Genomic DNA, 21,379 nt, shown 5'->3' with positions numbered 1-21,379 from the left:
ATTCTATTCATGTTATTGAAGGACAACATCGAGAAGAAGAAGATTCAAATGGGGAGACCAAAGGATCATGGGTTGCACTTGACGGAGAGAAGACAACAAAATCATATATTGAAGAAGTTACATCATGTTCACCATTAGATCATCTATGTGTTCAAGAGAATAATCAGCAAAAAGAAGAAGATCTGAATTTCATGGAAGAAGAAGACATCCAAGATGATCCAAATCAGCAAGTGGACCAGGGGCATCACAACTATATTGAAATGTGGTTACAGACAATAATTAAGTTGCAGCAACACACTCTTCTTCAACAATTCCTAATCTCATCTCAGTCAAAGCATTTGGTCTCTTACATTCACGCACATGTTAAAGAATATGTTTCGAGCCTATACATGATTTTATCTGTCATCCAGTTATGGGAGTGATTCCATTGGAAGTATTCCTACACTTAAAAATGATTTTTTTTTTTCAAGTAGAGTAGGATAGGAAAAAAATAAAAAAATAAGAGAAAAAATAAAATCTCAGCTGAAAACCTCCTTTGAGGCACCTGAGATTGGCTCATTGATTGAAAACCTCCATGAGGTGGTCAATGGGTTGGAAAAGAGAGAAAAAGAAAAGATCTTAGGTGAAAACCTCCTTTGAGGTGCCTAGGCAGACCTACTAGTTGAAAATGTTATTGAGGCAGCTAGTAGGCCTAAAAGAAAAAAAATGAAAAGATGAAAAAAGAAAATTCCTTTTCTCCATGTATCTCTCTAATGAATGTAGGTTCTCTCCAACCTCTACAAGCAACAAAAACAAGTTGGCAAAAAAAGAAAAATTTGGTCAAAATTCTAGTCAAAGGAAGTTAAACTTGGACTTTCTCCCCCTTTGCTCAAATGCTCCAGAAGGACCAAGTCCATGCCAATCCATCACCCTCATCTATTTCCAACATCCACCCATCATTCCCAAGATTTTTCCAATGATTTTCCTTGTTGTCCTAAAATGCTACAGGAAGGCTCTGCTTTGCTACAGGAAGTCAAAATGCACAAAGCAGAAAATTATTTTTGCCCTATCTTGAAAACCATGCATCCATTTGCTGAGTTGTTTCAAGGAGAGATGCATATGGATGATGGTAACATGACAAAGAAATTTCAGCAAATTCTGGTGCACACTTTTAGAGAAATTGACCTCCATCACCTACAAACATTTTTAAATTTTCTCGAGATTTGTGCATCGATTTGTTGAGTTGCTTCATGGGGGATCCATATGGATGATGGTAACATGCCCAAGCAATTTTAGCAAATTCTAATGCAAACTTTTCGAGAAATCAACTTCCATCACCTACAACCATTTTTATTTTTCTTGAGATTTGTGCATCCATTTTCCAATATTTTTAATGGGTAGATGCATAGGGATGATGGCAACATGTTCACTGAATTTCAGCTCAATCCAATATACCATTTCAGATACATTCATAAAACAAGTTTGCTATAGGAAGTTGTCCTGAAATGCTATAGGAAGTTCAAAATTGCTACAGGATGGCCAAGAAGAAGTTACAGGGGGAAATCCTATTGAAGCAAGGGGTCAAAAGGTCATGTATTTTTTAGGAAAGGTTTAGAGAGGCCCCCCAACACCACTTTCATCACTCATCCACTCCATTTCACCTAAACTTGAGCAAAATGTTCACTTTGTCCTGCCTAAAAAACACACACAGAGCATTGTTCTCCATTTCTCCATTCTTCACATTACATCCTCCTGACTCCAACCCTATTTACATGGATTTTCATCACTCCCCTAAACACCACCATGCCGATTGAAGAATAGAAGAAAGGATCTAAAGGCTACTACAGGAAGAAACTCCTCTTATAGCAACCTGTGCAGTCACAATAGAAATCTCTGAGATACTTTTTTTCCCACCAAAAAAATCATGATGAAGCCATGTGTGCAATTAGGAAGGGACACGTCATCCTTAGGAAGGCATTGCACCAGTAACAACAGCCTAGACATTGGAAAGGCACCTACACACACAAGAAAAGTTATCAATCAAGGTATAATCAAGTTCTAAAGACATGCACCAAGATATCATGATGTATATGGCCCAGCAACAACATGCAATCACCTCCAACACTCTAATCCACAGGTAGGTACAAGTATGCAATATTCTTTACATCTTCTCTTGAGCGTGTTATGTTTAGAAATTTGTTGTCTATGCATAAGAGGTGATCTTCTATAAGCTAAGGATGGGTCAACAGTATCGACCACCCTCAAACTAGTTAAGTGCAACTAACTCATCACTCATGCACCATGTTAAATCCAAATTAAGAAGGGTGATGATTACGAGGAATGGGGAAAACGTTTAAAAGAGGAAATTTGTGTAGAGGCCAAGTCACCAAAGCACTCTAAGCCCTCCATCCAAACTCATGAGGCACTCTACCACTCCAAGTAGGACTCTACACCAACAACAATAACACCGTGGTCATCAACAAAGGACCTGCACACATAGCAACAACAACAATCAAATACCATGAAGAGCAGAGAAGATATACATAGGAACAGGAAAAGCAGGAAACCCTGAGAAGGAGCACTAGGAGAAATGGGTGGAGGATTTAATGGAAGGGAAGCAACTTTTGAAACTTGTGAGGAGGCCAACCAATAGAGAAACCATAACTAAGCATCTAAAGGCACAAACTTCTTTGCTATAGGAGGAAATGGAGTGGTTACAGGAAAAACAGGGCTACTATAGGAGACAGTATGTCTACTACAAGATTGTCCCAAGAGGAAAAAATGGGCCCTATCTTGAGAATCATTGGCCACAAAACCCTATAACTTTGAAGGAGTCTATAAGAAAGGGGTAAGTACTTGATCTATCACCTCTTACAAACAAAAATTCTGTGATTTTTTGCAAAATTCCTCCACTAAACATTTGGTAGCAGAGCCATAAAAATTTGAAGTGTGGAGTTTTCTTATGAGGATGATCATTATGATGGGAGAATAAACTTGTTTTGAAAGTGGCATACCATTCTTCACCTCACTCATCAATAGGAAACACTCCTCTTGCCATAAGTTGAAATTATGAGTGCTCTGAAATTGACAATTGGTAGTAGGGTTCCCTTGCATAAACCTTGAGAAGACATGGACAAATGTTGTTGACATGGGTAGAGAAGATTTTTTGGATTTAAAGTGACAGTCAAGGATGGATCTACTAAAGAAGAAGAGAGTGGAAAAGAAAAAATAAAATGTTGAAACATAAGATAAAGTGCCTAAAAAAATTAGAACAAAGGATAAAAGAAGAATAAGAAGCAAACTAAAGAGATAACCTCCCTCCAATCCAAAAGAAAGGAGACCCAAGCCTCTTAGAAGAAGCCAACCACCAAGGAGCCATGACTAAACAACTAAAAGAAGAATATGCCCTCCTACAGGAAGGCATAAATTTTCTACAGCAAGGTAGAAAGTTGCTACAGGAAAGTTGTAGAAATTTCACCTGTAGATCAAACTGGTAATGCAATGTACTAAAGAAAAACACATGATCTACTTCTACAAAACATTAAGCGGAAGAAAAATCGATTTCATGAGCAACATCAACCATAAACACATATAATTGATCAAGAGAAATAATCACACATAACACAGATATATCACTGGGGAAAGCACCAGCATAAAACCCCAACACTATATTATCAATCAAGTGGAAATCCTCTTCTGTTTACAAAAAATATCAGCTCAAGAGCTATCCTGTACTCTCTGCAATCAAAAGATGATGATCATAGACTCATTATGCCTCAATATGTAGGCCTCAAGTCCACCAATCCCCTATTTCCTTGCGCAATTTTGATTGGGGTCCAATTACAAAACATATGTGAATTGGCCCCAATCATACCTGCTGTCAACCATAGGTCCAACTACGCAATCCTTGAGGACACTAGTTCCTCCTGCATGCAAGGAATATTCCATGGGAAGATCCAAGCATCTGATAGTACACTGTCCCTCATCTGATCTCAACTGGGTCTCTGACAGAACTAACATGCAACAGTTATCCATGAGTGAATCCTCAGTTATCTAAAATAATAGTTGTCACATGCATTCAAGCATTAACAAACTATATTTTATTATTTTAACAACTTGTTAAAATAATCTAACTGGACTTGACTAGTTAGAACTGAGTCAACTGATTCTCTCATTATAGAACTCATACTTAATTCCTCAATCAATGGGACAAATAATTTGCATGTTCTCACAAAGACTTCAAGTTTAATTTTTCCAACTAATTAACTCATTGTTATATACATATTTGGGCACATCAACCCCAAACTTATATGTCGATAAACTAGGGCTCCTCGACCCCTAAAAGAGTTGTTTCATACCCTAAAAGGACATAGTCATCTGATTACATCATTCCCCAAAAGTTCCACCTGAGAAACCATCCAGAACTGGCCTAAATTGGACCATACTGACTGCTCCACAGAAGGGTGCGATGCATACTGAGTGGTACACTGCTCAGGTGCGATGCATATTGATTAGGCCTTCTATAGGGTGCAATGGACGAGGATGGACAAATTTCTGAGACAGTTTGCTAGGTGGTTGCTCATGGAATCTTCTAGAAACTTCCCCTATGCCACTTGCCTCTCTGAATTCACCCAGGGATGAGTAAGAGATCCAAGAAATCTCCAAGTGGAATCAATTGTAACAAGTGGAATGACACTAATCAAAACCCCAGAGATGACTCACACCCTTGCACACATCTATAAAGGGATCCCTCATCTAAGAGATCTGAAGGCTGGAATATTGTGAATTGCAAGGAAGTGTTGATAGTTTGTAATTGAGGAAAGAGCATTGTATTGTTGGTGTGATCTTTCTATTTCATGAGGTGAAGAGGGATTGAAGTTGGGAGGATGATGCTGGATCAGACAACTAGGTTGTAATTCTCCCTTCTATTTAATAAAGTTCTTCAGGTTTTCTTCCATATGATTGTGCAATTGTGAATGTTATCATTTGTGAATGCTATCACTTGTTCATTATATATCTGATTCTGTAATGTTTCTGTTGTAATATATCAAGATGCTTTGATGGTTATTTGTTACTGTGTTTTCTGCAGGTACTCTCCAAGCGGGTTAAGTACGAGGAGGAGTTGCAAGCTCTGTCAAGGGGGAGAGAGATCAAGCAAGGGATTAAGCGGAAGTTCCAAGTTGATTCCATTATCTTTCTCTCATCTGTTACACATAAAAGAAATCATTGAATTGCTTTAAACTGTTGTTTCTAGGGTAGTTGCCAATTTGTTTCGGGGAAAACTAGTGTCTTGTCAAACTGATATATGTGATGCAAGTAGGCTTCAACAAAGAGGCACTGTTCATAAGATTAGGATTAGTAGATGTTTTTGTGTATTTGTTCATCATTTACAATCCTTTGTCGAAAAGTTGCTTAAATCGATCTATCGTTTTCGTACAAAAGTGTCGTAATTGTCATTTTGTGTCGAAAAGAGAAGTGTCATGGATTCTTCCTTCCCTTGATAGTCGATTGAAATTTTCTTCATGTATTTGGTTTGATTTGTTTTATTCGAAGTGTCGAAAGCATTTTTATTCAAAAATTGAAAAGTGTCGTTTAGTCTTCCTTTCTCTTTTGAAGAAGAAATTATCGAAAATGTCATTTTGAAAGAAACATTTCAGATCTTTACTGCGTTTAGTTTTCCTTTTTGGCATTTTTTACATTAAGGAAAACGAAAAACAAATACATGCATTTGCATTTGCATTTATTTTGTGTGCGAAAAATGATTTATGAAAATGCACTAATGTGTGCTCTTTGCTCTTTGTTTGAAAGAATTGTAATCTTCTTTCCCTAGTAGCTAGGATTTTCATTGCTCAAAAATAAACAAAGATTGTTTATCATTGTAGATTGCATTTTAGGAATTTCAAATCAACATCACGTGGTGAACCATTGAAAGGCAAACTCTAAACAAGATCAACTCTAAAATAAATTTCAATGAACCTATCAACGATTTGGAACTTAACGCAACACATCTAGAGGTCTAGGCTAGAGACGTGTTCCAGTGTCATTAAAACTAATGGCTATCATTTTCATTGAAGGTTGGGTGATTACTCCTCCTTGATACGACAAGTACTAGCATGGACTTGTGCTCCCCGTACCGTCGCGTATATATTGGGAGACCACAATAGGGTTATATCCTTTATCCATAGGAAGCTAATTCTGCGGCCATATTGATCGCAATGCACTGAACACAGCATTCGGGAAGATTGACTGCCGTACATAAGTCCTTGGTAATTTAATTTATCACCAAGGTGTATATTGCAGTTTTGTGATTGGTTTGGTAATCCCTCTGTCTAGATTTTCTAGAGTAGTCACTTTCGTTCCTTTTCGACTCTTTAAAAGAAAAGGTCCATCTGAGCACTTGTCACTTCAGGCTCATTAAAAATCGAAGGAGACTAGAGTCATCTTTAGCTTTTTCTCGACTCTTAAAAACTGAAAAAGCAAAGTTGTGTCAAAGCGTCATTAAAATTAATTGAATTCAGAATAACATCCCTGTTCCTTAGTTGATCTTAGGTTGAGACACATGGCATCGAATCCGGAGTCCACTAATCAAGGAATCCCTTTAGAGGGGAATCCTAGTCCTTTTTCCTCTTGGGGAAATATCGGTGCTCCATATATGGCTACATTGTCCCTTCTGGGAATTACCATTGGCCTGCCAGTATGGTTGTTTTCAACCTCTGTGGTTCAAAATGTCGTGATTCCTCTGCAATCGAATCAACCTCTAGTTGATACTGAAGTTGACCCTTCACCTTCTTCTTCGTTTGTTTCTCCCTCCCCTTCTTCCTCTTCGCTTGGTGAAAGTAGTGATGCTAGTAACCAAGTGGCTGAGAAGAAGAAGAAAGGGAAGGAGAAGAAGAAGAAGCCAATTCAGCAAGGGGGCAACCAAGCAACCATTGCTTTGAATGCATCATCTGGTGAAAATCCGCACATTAAACTTCCTAAACCCAAATTTCCATGTATAATTTGTAGAGGAGACCATTTCCATCGAGATTGTCCTTGCTTTCCTTGGATCTTGAGAGAATGGTCTCCCCGTTCGCACTGCCCAGTGTCATCAACCTCTAGTGATCATGTTGGTAGCACACCATCAACTAGTGATAGTAAAGTTCATGGACAGAAAGGAAAGGTCAAAGTTCCGTGTAGGTTATGTGAAGGAAATCATTCCCTTCACCGTTGTCCTTTTTTGGATGAAGCCAAAAGAGTGTTGGATAACCGTCCTGCTTCACTGCAACGACTTCCATCTGGCTACAGGAAACTCTCCCCAAGTCCTTTACTAGTTGAAAAACCAACTGACTTAAATCAACCGTCGGTTGAAACCACTCTCTCTGAAAGTGAATCTTATGAGTCTATAACTGACCAAAGTCAACAGGTCGAGCTGATAGTTGACCAAATTCCACCTTCAGATAATCGTACCATTCCCAAAGAGAGTGAGAATGATACCGTTCAAATTCTTTTTGTTACTTCAGATTCAAACGAACTTGGGGGAAATCCACCTGTTCCATCTAGACAGGAGGAAAACCTTCCAGTTCTTGTAACACAAGGGGTTAATTCACCCATCTATTCGGTACCCCCTCCAAGTAGTCTGGTCACTTCCTTTGATTGGAATCGACTAGAAAGATCTCGCCTTCCTTCTTATGTACCTTTCCGGTTCATAGTACAAGTTTGTAAAATGATCGTGTCCGGCACTATTATAAATGAAGGGGCATCAGTGAGTATCCTTTCCTCAACTGCTTGGAAAGCGCTTGGTTTGCCATCGCTTATGCCTGTTACATAGAATCTGTTAGGCTTTAACAAAGGAACCAGTCAACCATTAGGGATCCTTCCTAAGTTACCGATCACTTTGGGAAGGAAAACCATTCATCTGAACGTGATGATAGTCCTAGGACTATTAGATTACAATTTACTCCTTGGACGTGACTATGTTTATAACATGGAAGCTATTGTTTCAACACTCTTCCGAGTGATGTGTTTCCCGCATGAAGGAAAAATTGTCACCGTTGACTAGCTTTCATTTCCCGGTCCAAGCATAGCTCCAAGTCAATCATCATCCCTAAATGGTCCATTTACGTCAATAGTGTCACTTGAACCTTCGTTCTATCCACCTGATAGCCAGGAGTAATTTGGTGAATGTAACGAAGCTTAGGGGGCATGCACCCTTTTCTATTCTGGATGCACCTAGTTGTAAAGATAAGTTTCCCTGTAGGTTATGTGATTGGTCTGACACACCATTCACCTTTGTCTATTCTGGACGAAGCCAAGGAGGTATTTTGTCTATTCTAGATGAAACCGTCCTGCCTAACCACAGTGATTTCCATATGATTACAGGAGACTCTCCTTTTCATCATGCTGGGGGCATGCAAACCATTTTTCATTTTCAATTTTTAGTTTTGTTGTTTCATTTTCAAATTTTTAGTTTTGCCGTTTTTCAAATTTTTAGTTTTGTCGTTTTGAGCTTGTGTAAAAAATGACACTGACTCCAAGCATAGTTTGTTCGTTTCAATCTTGTAAAAACATGAAACCAAAACCAAGCATAGTTCCCCCATGGTTCAAGCTTGTCAAAAAATGAACCCACCTTCAACTAAATAACCTTTGTCATTGCCATTTTATCAGCCTTTTGAACCTTGGTTGTGTACCTCTCATCACTACCATCCCTTTGGCCGATCATACGCTCTCACTTGGTTGTTTTACCCGTTTTGAGGAACAGTTGAGATTAGTGGTCTTATTAGCCACCCTCTTCACAGAATTCACCATGTTTTGAGAAGTTCCAAATTCACCAGGAACCAATTGCTACCCGAGACACCACTTGTTCCTCAAAATTCGAGTCTCCTTTAAACCCTTTTCAAACTCGTTAAATATGAAAATATTGTCGAGCAATTGGCCTTTCCAGCTCGTTAAAGTGATTGGAAATGTCATCCCTCCTGTATTCCGGACCCGAGGGATTATCTTACGAAAAATTCGAGCGCTTGTCTTTTTCGGCTCATTAAAGTGATCGGAAAAGTCATCCCTTTTGTATTATTTTATCCTTTTTCGGACTTGAGGGATTATTTTATGAAAAAGAACTTACGAAGTTTCCTTTTCGTCCCTTTTAAAACTCTCTAAACATGAAAAGGACCGAGTTATCCTTGTCGTTAAACTCGTTAAAACAATAGCGATAAACTTGTCCATTCTAGACAAGACTAAGTTTCACTGTCACTAGACTCGTTAAAACATAGCAACAGGTTTGCCCGAAGGGAAAATTATAGAACAAGCATATGTTATTCTCCTCAAGCTTAACAAAAATAAAGAGGTACTGGTCAGCAATTACTGGGGAAAAAAGGGAAAAAACTTGAAGAACTTATGGTAGCAGGCCACTCTTGAACATGACACTTTCACTCCATCTCCATTATTGAGTTGGGTTGGGTTGTTCTGTTCACTGGTCATCTCACCATTGGTCTTTCACACCATCCATCTTTTGAGGTTAACGCTACCAATCCATCTCAATGTTGCCGACATGTTCAAGAGAATTCATTCAGTTGAGAAACCACAATCCAGTTAATGCCTCATCCACTGCAATACCTTCAACCTTCATTTTTCATGACCACCATTCTTGAACCTTGTGTCGTCAGATCGTTTTCACCTCCAGAAATCATTTGCTTCGTTTCATGTCGTAGATGTGGGATACATTAAGGCCCTCCTACGACGAGTCACTTCTTGTCGACATCAGCTCATTATCCAAGAAGTTGACTTAGAAACACCCCTTTCAGTGCTTTGAAGCTTGCATGCATCAATGGCAAGTTTCTCACTTCCGACGACAGGTTGACATCAATGGCCTTCGACCGAAAGATTTTACGTGGTGTTCGACATCGGATCATATATTCACACCACATGAATTGTACTGTAGTACCTTGAGGGTCATTATCATTATCGGTGATTCCTCTCGCGTCTGTTAACAGCTCACATTATTGGCTGGTAATCAGGTGATGTCTTTCCATGTTCGACTTCAGAACATCTCTTCACATGGATTGACTTGTACATCGGGCGAAGATTGAATGAGTTTGAAGACCCCAGATCTAGTTTCATCCATCCAAGCTACGATATATTCAGGGATATAAAAACATCAAATGTACAAAGGTGCTACATAGATGGTCATCCGAACCATGGATGATGACTCTACATCTAAAGAATCACCAGTCTGCATCTACAAACGACTATATGATCTATGTACATGAAATGAATTTATAAAGCTGAGCATGGGAATGCCTACCTCAGCTAGATCATGAAAATTATATTATGATGATGTATTGTATTGTAACTTATGCAGGTCACCTTCCAGTTCGAAACCTCAGATCCTCATGATAAAGCATTTCACCCGACATCAATATTTACGACTTCATGCTTTAGGGGGCAACTGTTATAGACATATTTGGGCACATCAACCCCAAACTTATATGTCGATAAACTAGGGCTCCTCGACCCCTAAAAGAGTTGTTTCATACCCTAAAAGAACATAGTCATCTGATTACATCATTCCCCAAAAGTTCCACCTGAGAAACCATCCAGAACTGGCCTAAATTGGACCATACTAACTGCTCCACTGGTAGGGTGTGATGCATACTGAGTGGTACACTTCTCAGGTACGATGCATACTGATTAGGCCTTCTATAGGGTGCGATGGGCGAGGATGGACAAATGTCCGAGACAGTTTGCTAGGTGGTTGCTCATGGAATCTTCTAGAAACTTCTCCTATGCCACTTGCCTCTCTGAATTTTCCCAGGGATGAGTAAGAGATCCAAGAAATCTCCAAGTGGAACCAATTGTAACAAGTGGAATGACACTAATCAAAACCCTAGAGATGACTCACACCCTTGCACACATCTATAAATGGATCCCTCATCTAAGAGATCTGGAGGCTGGAATATTGTGAATTGCAAGGAAGTGTTGATAGTTTGTAATTGAGGAAAGAGAATTGTATTGTTGGTGTGATCTTGCTATTTCATGAGGTGAAGAGGGATTGAAGTTGGGAGGATGATGCTGGATCAGACAACTAGGTTGTAATTCTCCCTTCAGGTTTTCTTCCATATGATTGTGCAATTGTGAATGCTATCATTTGTTCATTATATATATGATTCTGTAACGTTTATGTTGTAATAGATCAAGATGCTTTGACGGTTCTTTGTTACTGTGTTTTCTGTAGGTACTCTCCAAGCGGGTTAAGTACGTGGAGGAGTTGCAATCTCTGTCAAGGGGGAGAGAGATCAAGCAAGGGATTAAGCGGAAGTTCCAGGTTGGTTCCATTATCTTTCTCTCATCTATTACACATAGAAGAAATCGTTCAATTTCTTTAAACTGTTGTTTCTAGGGTAACTGCCAAACCTAGAGGGCTAGTCGTTTGACAAGACACTAGTTTTCCCCGAAACACTCATGGAGATTAATCAATTAATATTTTAAACTGTTGTTAAGACAAAATTCGATTTTACTTCCTACAGATAAACCAGGGACTACTATAAATAGGAAGGGACCTAGAAATGCTATTTTTAGAACTTTCTATTTTTAGCAGTTTCACCTCTCACCCAAGGTGGGCAATGACCTCACTCTCCAAACTGCTATTTTTAGAAATGCTATTTTTAGACATTCTATTTTTAGCACATTCTAAATTTAGCATTTCTTGTTGCCCACTTGTCAACACTCCCTCTCAACAAGAAAGGGATTATCAACAACCCCAATCTTGTCTCTGTGGAACTCAAACTTGCCTTTTGACAATGCCTTTGTCAAAATATCTGCATCCTATTCCTCGGTCGAAATGTACTGCAACATCATGATCCTCTTGACCACACAATCCCATAAATGATGATAGGCGATATCTATATGCTTGGACCTGTCATGAAACACTGGATTCTCAGAGAGTTTAATGCAACTCTGATTATCACAATATATCACTATAGGATCCATCATCTGACCAAACAATCCCACTAGAATCTTCCACATCCAGATGGCCTCACATGCAGCCTAACTAGCTGCCATGTACTCTGCCTCCGCTGTGCTAAGTGCAACTGATCTTTGTTTCTGGCTATACCAAGAAACTGCAGCTGACCCAAGGTTGAAGATTCCTCCAGAAGTGCTCTTCCTGTCTGATGGACTACCTGCCCAATCTGCATCTATGAAGCCTTGGAGCTTCACTCCCTCTGTCCGCCTGTACCATAATCCATATTGTGTAGTGCCTCTGAGATATCTCAGCACATGCTTTGCCACCTTCCAAAATAACTTGGTTGGCTGAACCATAGCTTGACTTAGCTGGTTCACTGCAAAGCTCAAATCTGGTCATGTTTTCACCAAATACATGAGTGAACCCACAAACTGCCTATAAACAGTAGCAGCTACTACCTCACCTAAAGTAGCATCCTCCTTCCTCCAGTTACCTGCTAGAGGAGTCTCGATGGGCTTGCACATCTCCATGTGGAAGCACCTCAGTATCTCATTGGCATACTTGCCCTGAGACATAAATACTTCCCCATCTCTCTGCCACACTTCCATGCATAGAAAGTAGTGCATGAGGCCCATGTCCTTCATCTCGAACTCTCTTGCAAGATCCTTCTTGCAAGACTTGATCAACTGATCATCACATGTCAAAATTAGATCATCGACATAAAGTACAATAATCAATGGCTTACCATCTACAATGATGTGGTAGAGGTTTGCATCTACTTCACTCTTGGTGAAGCCCAACCCAGTGAAATAGTTGTCAATCCTAGTATACCAAGCATGGGGTGCTTACTTCAGCCCATACAATACTCGCTTTAGCCGACACACATGTGACTCCCTCTGGCTTCTCTATGTATACCTCTTCCTCAATCTCCCCATTGAGGAATGTTGTCTTCACATCCATCTGATGGATCGCCAACCCATTTGTGTTGATAGTGCTAGAATCGATCTAATCAATGAGTACCTTGCAATAGGAGCAAAGGTCTCATCATAGTCAATGCCCTCAACCTGTGAGAAACCACGGGTAACAAACCTTGCCTTGTGTTTCTCAATACTACCATCAGCTGCCTGCTTTACCTTGTAAAGCCATCGGGAAGTAACCACTGACTTGTCCCCCGATCTAGGAACAACATCCCATACACTGTTTCGCATGATAGAATCATACTCCTCTGCCATCACATACACCCAAACCGACTACTACACTGCCTCCTCAAAAGAAGAAGGCTCGGTCGCTACACACTCCCCAACTAGGGCCATGTAGCCAGTGTATCTATCAGGAGATCTCCTTTGTCTGCACTGAGAGGATGGCTACCCCACATTCTCTCTCGCATCCTGCATCAATCTGTCACCTTCCCATGAGCGTTTCCACCCATCTCTAGAAGACTCTCCAACAGTGGTGATCTCCACCACTAGAATCTCTGCATGCGGCTGCTTCGCATTATCAGGAGGCTCCTCCTCCTTAGGAACTAATAGTTCCTCATCATCACCATGCAACTTGAGCTCCCTCTCAAGTGATACTCATAACGCTTGCTACTCATCAAACTTCAGATCCCTACGCACTACGGTCCTCTGATTGGCAAGCAGAAACACATGATAGTTGTGAGGTGTATCCGTGTACCCCACAAGTATTCCCAACTTAGTTGTTGGGTCTAGCTTCTTTCGAGCATCTTTGGTCACATGACAGAAGACTGGTGATCCAAAGATGCGGAAGTGACTCACATCTGGTCTCTTCCCCGAAAAAGCCTCCATAGGTGTCTTCATCCCCAAAATACAATGAAGACTTTTATTCTGAAGATATATTGTTGTATTGCATGCCTCAGCCCACATATGAAGTGGTAGGCCTTGGTCATGCAACATCGATCAAGCTGCACCCACAATAGATCTGTTCTTCCTTTCAGCCACCCCATTCTGTTGTGGGTTATGAGGTGCCGTGAGTTCCCGTTTAATTCCTTTTGAAGCACAGAAGTCCTTAAACTGCTGGGAAATATACTCTCCACTGTTATCACTTCGCAAGGCCTTTACTTTCATCCCTGATTCTTTCTCTGCCAAAGCTTTGAACTCACAAAACTTCAAGAAGGTTTGATCCTTCTTTTGCATGAAGTAGATCCAACATCTACAAGAAAAATCATCAACAAAAATAACATAATACCTTTTCTTTCCGATGGAGGCTGTAGAGAAGGGCCCGCATACATCTGAATGAACTCGCTCCAGAACTGCTCCTGCTCTACCATCCTGATCATGAAAAGAAGATTTTGCATACTTACCCAAAGTGCAACCTTTGCATGTGCTCACTTGCTCTAGCTTGCACTTGGGTAATCCGATAGAAATTTGCTGCATGATCTTCAAGGCCCCATGATGCAAGTGGCCCAGTCTCCTATGCCATAACTCGCCAATATCTTGGCCATGCATCACCTCTGCTTTGGAACTCAAAGCAGCACAGTCTTCTACCTGTAACTTATAGAGATTCTTCACTCAAATCCCTATCTGTTTGGTCTATCCAGTGCCTATATGCCTTAGGAAAACCTTTCCCAAACTAAAGACTACATCATAGCCTTTATCCTCAAGCAAAGCAATGGACACAAGATTCTTTTTCAGCCCTGGTACATACATAACATTAGAAAGAGAGAGGGGAGAACCATGCTCCCTCTGAAACACAATCGTACCTTCACCTGAGACACGGTACTTTCTGTCATCACCCATCTCGATCTGTATCTGGAGATCCTTCTCCTCCAAAGTGCTGAAAATAGTCTTGTCACCTGACATGTGGAAAGAAGCTCCACTGTCCAAGTACCAAACACATCCCATGCTGGATGAAACCATGCATGCAATAAGTGAGAAATCCATCTCAAATTGTGAAGCTAGAGCATCACCATCAGATTCCTTGGAGGAACCTTTCTTGGACTTCTTCCTCTTTGGGCAACTAGTAGCATAGTGACCCAACTCATGACAATGAAAGCATCTCACCTTCAACTTGTCAAACTTCTTCCCTCCTTGAGAAGACTTGGATTGGGATGCCTTCCCTTTCCCTTTCTTAGCTTTAGATGCTAAAGCCAAGTTCTCTTCATCATCATTCTTTGATGAAGAAGCTCCATCTCTGGTGTTCCGTCTGATCTCCTCCTGCATCAAATCTAACCACAGTCATTCCCAATCTGGCAGTTTGTCCCTTCCATTCACTGAGTCCTGGTAGCTATGCCAGCTCTTAGGAAGGCCAAGGAGTGCTAGACTCACCATATCATCATCAGCGGTAGTGACCCCTATGCTTGCAAGCTCATCTCCGCAATTGGTGAGCTTGTTCAGGAATGTAGTGATCGTATCGTCCTTCTCACACTTGATCTTTCAAAGCTTGTCCTTTCAGTGCCAGCTTCCTCTGATCACTACTATTCTGATATAAATCTTTCAATGTTTTCCACATTGCAAACAGAGTCTCCTTCCCATGGAGGCTCGAGACTATGTGATCTCGAACTCCCTCTAGGATGATTCTCCTAGCTCTAGCCACGTTCTTCTTCCAGTTTGCAGCCTGAGTAGCATCAGTAGGCTTGGGGACATCTTGATCAATGAAGTCCTTAATGCCATTATCTTCCAATACTGCCTCCATGTGATCCTTCCAAGCTATGTAGTTTGAGCTGCCATCAAGGGCATACTCAAGCCTCAACCCAATGAAGGCCATCTGGATGAAATCTGAACTATGATGAGAACTAGATATCTATATCCCGAATAATAAACTTCGACTTTCTTTCTCTTGCTTGTATATTATTCCTTGCTTGATTAATTGTGCTCTGATACCATGTAGAAATTTCACCTGTAGATCAAACTGGTAATGCAATGTACTAAAGCAAAACACATGATCTACTTCTACAAAACATTAAGCGGAAGAAAAATCGATTTCATGAGCAACATCAACCATAAACACATATAACTAATCAAGAGAAATAATCACACATAACACAGATATATCACTGGGGAAAGCACCAGCATAAAACCCCCAACACTGTATTATCAATCAAGTGGAAATCCTCTTCTATTTACAAAAAATATCAGCTCAAGAGCTATCCTGTACTCTCTGCAATCAAAAGATGATGATCATAGACTCACTATGCCTCAATATGTAGGCCTCAAGTCCACCAATCCCCTATTTCCTTGCGCAATTTTGATTGGGGTCCAATTACAAAACATATGTGAATTGGCCCCAATCATACTTGTTGTCAACCATAGGTCCAACTACGCAATCCTTGAGGACACTAGTTCCTCCTGCATGCAAGGAATATTCCATGGGAAGATCCAAGCATCTGATAGTACACTGTCCCTCATCTGATCTCAACTGGGTCTCTGACAGAACTGACATGCAATAGTTATCCATGAGTGAATCCTCAGTTATCTAAAATAATAGTTGTCACATGCATGCAAGCATTAACAAACTATATTTTATTATTTTAACAACTTGTTAAAATAATCTAACTGGACTTGACTAGTTAGAACTAAGTCAACTGATTCTCTCATTATAGAACTCATACTTAATTCCTCAATCAGTGGAGAGAATAAAGGATAAATTCCTCAATCAGTGGGACAACTAATTTGCATGTTCTCACAAAGACTTCAAGTTTAATTTTTCCAACTAATTAACTCATGGAGATTAATCAGTTAATATTTTAAACTGTTGTTAAGACCAAATTCGATTTTACTTCCTATAGATAGACCAGGGACTGCTATAAATAGGAAGGGACCCAGAAATGCTATTTTTAGAACTTTCTATTTTTAGCAGTTTCACCTCTCACCCAAGGTGGCCAATGACCTCACTGGCCAAACTGCTATTTTTAGACATTCTATTTTTAGCACATTCTAAATTTAGCATTTCTTGTTGCCCACTTTTCAACAAAAGTATTGGAAAGTTATAGAACAAATCAGGGAGGCCACCAAGGCCATGAATGAGGCACAATGAGGTCACTAAGTTGCTCAGAGGATGAGGAACACTTTCAGCAGGGGGGTATGATGGGCTTATAAATTAGACATAAATTAAGGCCCATTTGACCATCTTTCAACACATTAAACCTATATTTTTTCATTATATAACGTTTTTTTAACTTTAAAATGCTCATTAGGAAGGTTTATGGATAATTGCATATTTGTGCCTAATATTATTTATTTTTGTGGAATATTGTGAGAGTATTGGGTAAATTATGGAGATTTGGAAGAGGAGATAATTTAGGGACTTTCTCCCTACTACAAGAGGATCAATATTGGATAATAAATCAACATGATTTTATGAAATTATTGCACAAAATCTGGAGGTCCAATGATCGAGAAAATCAAGGAATATGTTCTCTGTCATTTAATGCAGATTCCTAGTGTTGGGAACCAGATCCACTATTCGAAGGATTTTGGAGGGGAAAGCTTCCTCATTTCATGGAGAATGCTTCCTAATCATTTTTTATAAGTACCAATTCAAATTTTCCTCTAGGGGTGGTTTTTTCTTAGTCTTCTTGTGGAGAAAACTTGTATTTTTGCAGCTCCACTTTCATTTCTTGCAAGGACGTAATTGTATTGATGGAAATAATGAAGATTGGTGCCATTTTCAGCTTCTAAATGTTTGTCTCCTTCATAGGAATCTAACTTTATTTGGGCTTTTCCATCCTAGGAGCCTCAAAGCCCTTTTGGATAGTTTACTTTTCTTCTTTTCACTTCTAATTCACATGCATCTCTTGTTCTTGTTTTTTTCTATTTCTGCATTTGGTATTGATGATTTCTTGTGTAGGATTGGGTCAAATGATTGAAAAAAATTATTTTGTAGGATCATAAGCATGATTTCATCCTTGTAACAACTTTGTAAGGTCATAGTCATCATTGAGCTACTTGGATTAGTTTGACAAATAGTAGTAATTTTCTGCTATATTTTAGAACATTCTAATGAGATTAAATTGAGTTTATTCCACTTGAATTAGATCATAAAAATGTTTAAGTTAATAAGAAAAATTACCCCATTGCAGTTTCACTTGATTAGGTTAGGAATTTGATAGATTAACTAGCTCTCTAGTTCTCGAATTTCTAGATTTTAGACTAGTAATTTTCCTCTATTTTTTAGCATGTGTTAACAAGGGTATTTTTGAGTCATTCCACTTTTAATGGAGTCGTAAGACATACTATTCAATAAAACAAATTGTCCCATCCAATTTGGGTTTGATTTTCTTGGTCATTCAGTGAATTATATATTCCTGTAGCAAATTTGTAACTTCCTGTAGCACTCTTCCAGCATGTATATACTTGCCTAGATTTGCTCAAAAAGATTGGTTTGTGTTCCTTAGGGTTGAATAATAACCCCTAGGCTCTAAATAAATGGTTGAGGAGGAATAAACACCACTTAGGACTTTCCTTTTTACCCCTACAAAACATCTCAACAATTTGGGTTGGACAGATTTATGAACTGGATAATACAATAATGATTTTCTTGATTACCACATCCAATGAACTCTGTTAATGGATATAAACTCTTTGAAATGTAATTGATTATATTTAGTTCATGATATTTACTTTATGCACTTAGAATAGGTTTTCTTTCCTTGTATTTTCTTTCCTGCAATAGGTTAAGGTTTCCATTTCGAGCATTTCCATTTCTGCAATTAGTTTAGGATTTCATTTCATTACATTCACTCCATTACATCATGACATCGAAGGAATAACACATTGTATGTTGCACATTTAGTTCCAATACCTCTTAATTTTGTATGAACCTCTAGTTGATAATTAAAGTTGGTAGCCTTGGGAGTTGCAGCATTCTTGTTGCAATATTGAGGGTCATAAGTGGCTATCATTTTTTCCTTTCCCTCTCCTTTTACTTTGAATTTGTTGTTATGAGGTTTGGATGATCCTCCTTGTCATGTTTACCCCTGCTTTCAAGATGGATAGATTTCACAGTAGCCGCATCAAAAATAGTGGATTCAAATAACAATAAGGAATTCTAGATATAACTATGTAAAGCACCAATATATTTCATCACAGTCTGAGGTGAATCTAAAGGAATGCCCAATTCTAAATCTTTCTTACTAAATTCCTCTACGAAACTTTACACATTTTGGCTTTTTCCTTACCTCAAATATTTCCATTCCATCATGTCCTTTTGCTGATAGTCGAAAGGATAGAATTGATCTCTCAATGCATAAACGAATTCATACTAGGAATAAAGGAGTTTACCCACATGTTTGTTTCCTTTTTGAAGTTTTCTCTCCCACCATACAAGAGAAGTGCCTCCTAATCGAAGAGATGTGTTTGGTAATTTAATTGATGTTAAATTACCACATAAATTATCGAGCATGACTAGTATACTGATGAAGTGTATGTGCATTGTATGTATTAGAAGTCTTTATTATTCAAGCAATTCCTAGATTAAATAGAGATATTGAGATGCACATGTTTTCTCTAACAATTATCACTCTTACATGAAAGTAAATATTTCATTCTTTAACAAAAATTAAATCAAAATTATTTCACTTAAAAGAAATATCACACTTTACTTGAAAGAAACATCACATATGCTTGGAATAAATATCACACTTGCAAAAATAAATATCAGACCTACCTAAAAGAAATATTAACTAGAATTATCACACTTAAAAGAAATATCACACTTGCAGGAATAAAATTACTCTAAAATCAAACCCAAATTTCTTCAAAAGAAAAGGAAATTAATCTAAAATATCACATTTTATCGAAATCTTCTTCACTCAAATGTAACTTAAACTAAACTGCAAATCCTAAATCAATCCACACTCTATCATACTACATTTCATGTGCATAAGAGATCTCGGCTTCACTCATTCATCCTACAACAAAATGATTAAACAAATCATGTTTTAAATTCTTTCCTACACATTCATTCAAAATCGAAACTAGACAGTTAGATAAACTAATTAAACACTATATAAAATGCAAAATTGAAATGCTAATAAAAAACGATAAAACCTTACAACTCCAAGGGGCCCTCCTATGAGATGTAGGTAACAACATGACTTCTTCAAAGGATTATGTATGCATTGAGATAACGCACAACAAAGTTATCAAACAAAACAGATTTTTTGTAACTATAAACAAAGTTTTCAAAATAATATCCAAGCTTGTGTTTATCATGCCAAGAGGTAGATTTATAACCTCCATCAATATATGTTTTAGAGATTTATGAGCCTATCCTACTTGAAAAAGACTAAAAATAACATAAGAAGATAATTACTCATGATTTTCTATCGGAGAAGCAAATCATGAGGCTAAGTATCTGGTTCCATTAATTTCCTCGCTTGCCTGGTTCACCTTGACTCCTTCTTCGCTGGTTGACTCCCACATTGACTGGGCCTATGTGGTGTTCTCATCATTGATCCAAATCATGAAGATAGGTAAATATCATTATGCCAACTATTAGCCACCTGTCCATGTTTCTCATTCCTTGGTTAGAGTTTCAGAACCCATCGAACCTTCAATTATGTTGTAGAATGAGTCATTAGATGTAGAATTGGTGCAATTTAGTAGCTTATGAAAATATTGAGTTAAATAATAAAGAAAAATGAAACTTATGAAATAAAATATTTTTAAGTACCTCCTATTGCCATGAACCTTATAAAATGATGCTCAATTAGAGTTATTAGTGTTAAAAAGGAGGATGGAGAGTAAGAAGGTGGTAAAAAGGAAACAATTTTTGACATCAACATTCCCCCACATAGAAGACATTGCATGTCCTCATGCACAAAATTTCAAAATTTTTAATCCTCCTCTATTATTGAGCTTCTTCAGAAGCCTGAGCAAGAACATCTAAAATAGTTCTTCTTTCTTTCATGATATTGACTATTTCCATCCTTAATTTCTTCATTAAGATCCTATTTTGCAAACTTGTGAGCTTTTTCTTAAGAGATTTATTTTTAGCTTTCAATTTCTTATTTTTCTCATACCATAAACCAAGATGTAACAATATTTTGTCATTTTGAGTTCTCTGGGTTTCATTTTGTGCCTTTACTATTTCATGTTCCTGCTTCAAATGTCTATTTAATACCTCCAATTCATAGTAAGTGTGTTTACAATTTAGGGTTCTTCTGGAGGATCAAAATGAAAAATTTCTTCTCGGTTTAAGGATGATTCAAAAGTTTTTCCTGTAGATCTTTGTTCCAAAGATTCTATGTAGTCATATATTTCTTGTTGGACAAGATCAATTTCTTGAGTTCTCCTAGCTAGACTTCCAAATGGTTTTGTATCAATTCTTGGAGTTCTCCTAGATGGACTTACAACTGGTGATGGGACTCTTGATTCCTCTTCTTCTCCTAAAATGATGAATCCTGGAGATTGTTGAGACTGTGCATGTATTGGCTTATTAAGCCTTACACTTCTTCTTATAGTTGATTGTGAGTTTTCAGTAGTATGGGGATGCTTTTTGACTTCT

Source organism: Pinus tabuliformis, chromosome 4_2 (genome assembly GCF_031772625.1).
Source record: "Pinus tabuliformis cultivar Carrire ecotype Pingquan chromosome 4_2, CPIR1, whole genome shotgun sequence".
NCBI lineage: Eukaryota > Viridiplantae > Streptophyta > Pinopsida > Pinales > Pinaceae > Pinus > Pinus tabuliformis.
Note: the sequence above shows the minus strand (reverse complement) of the source record.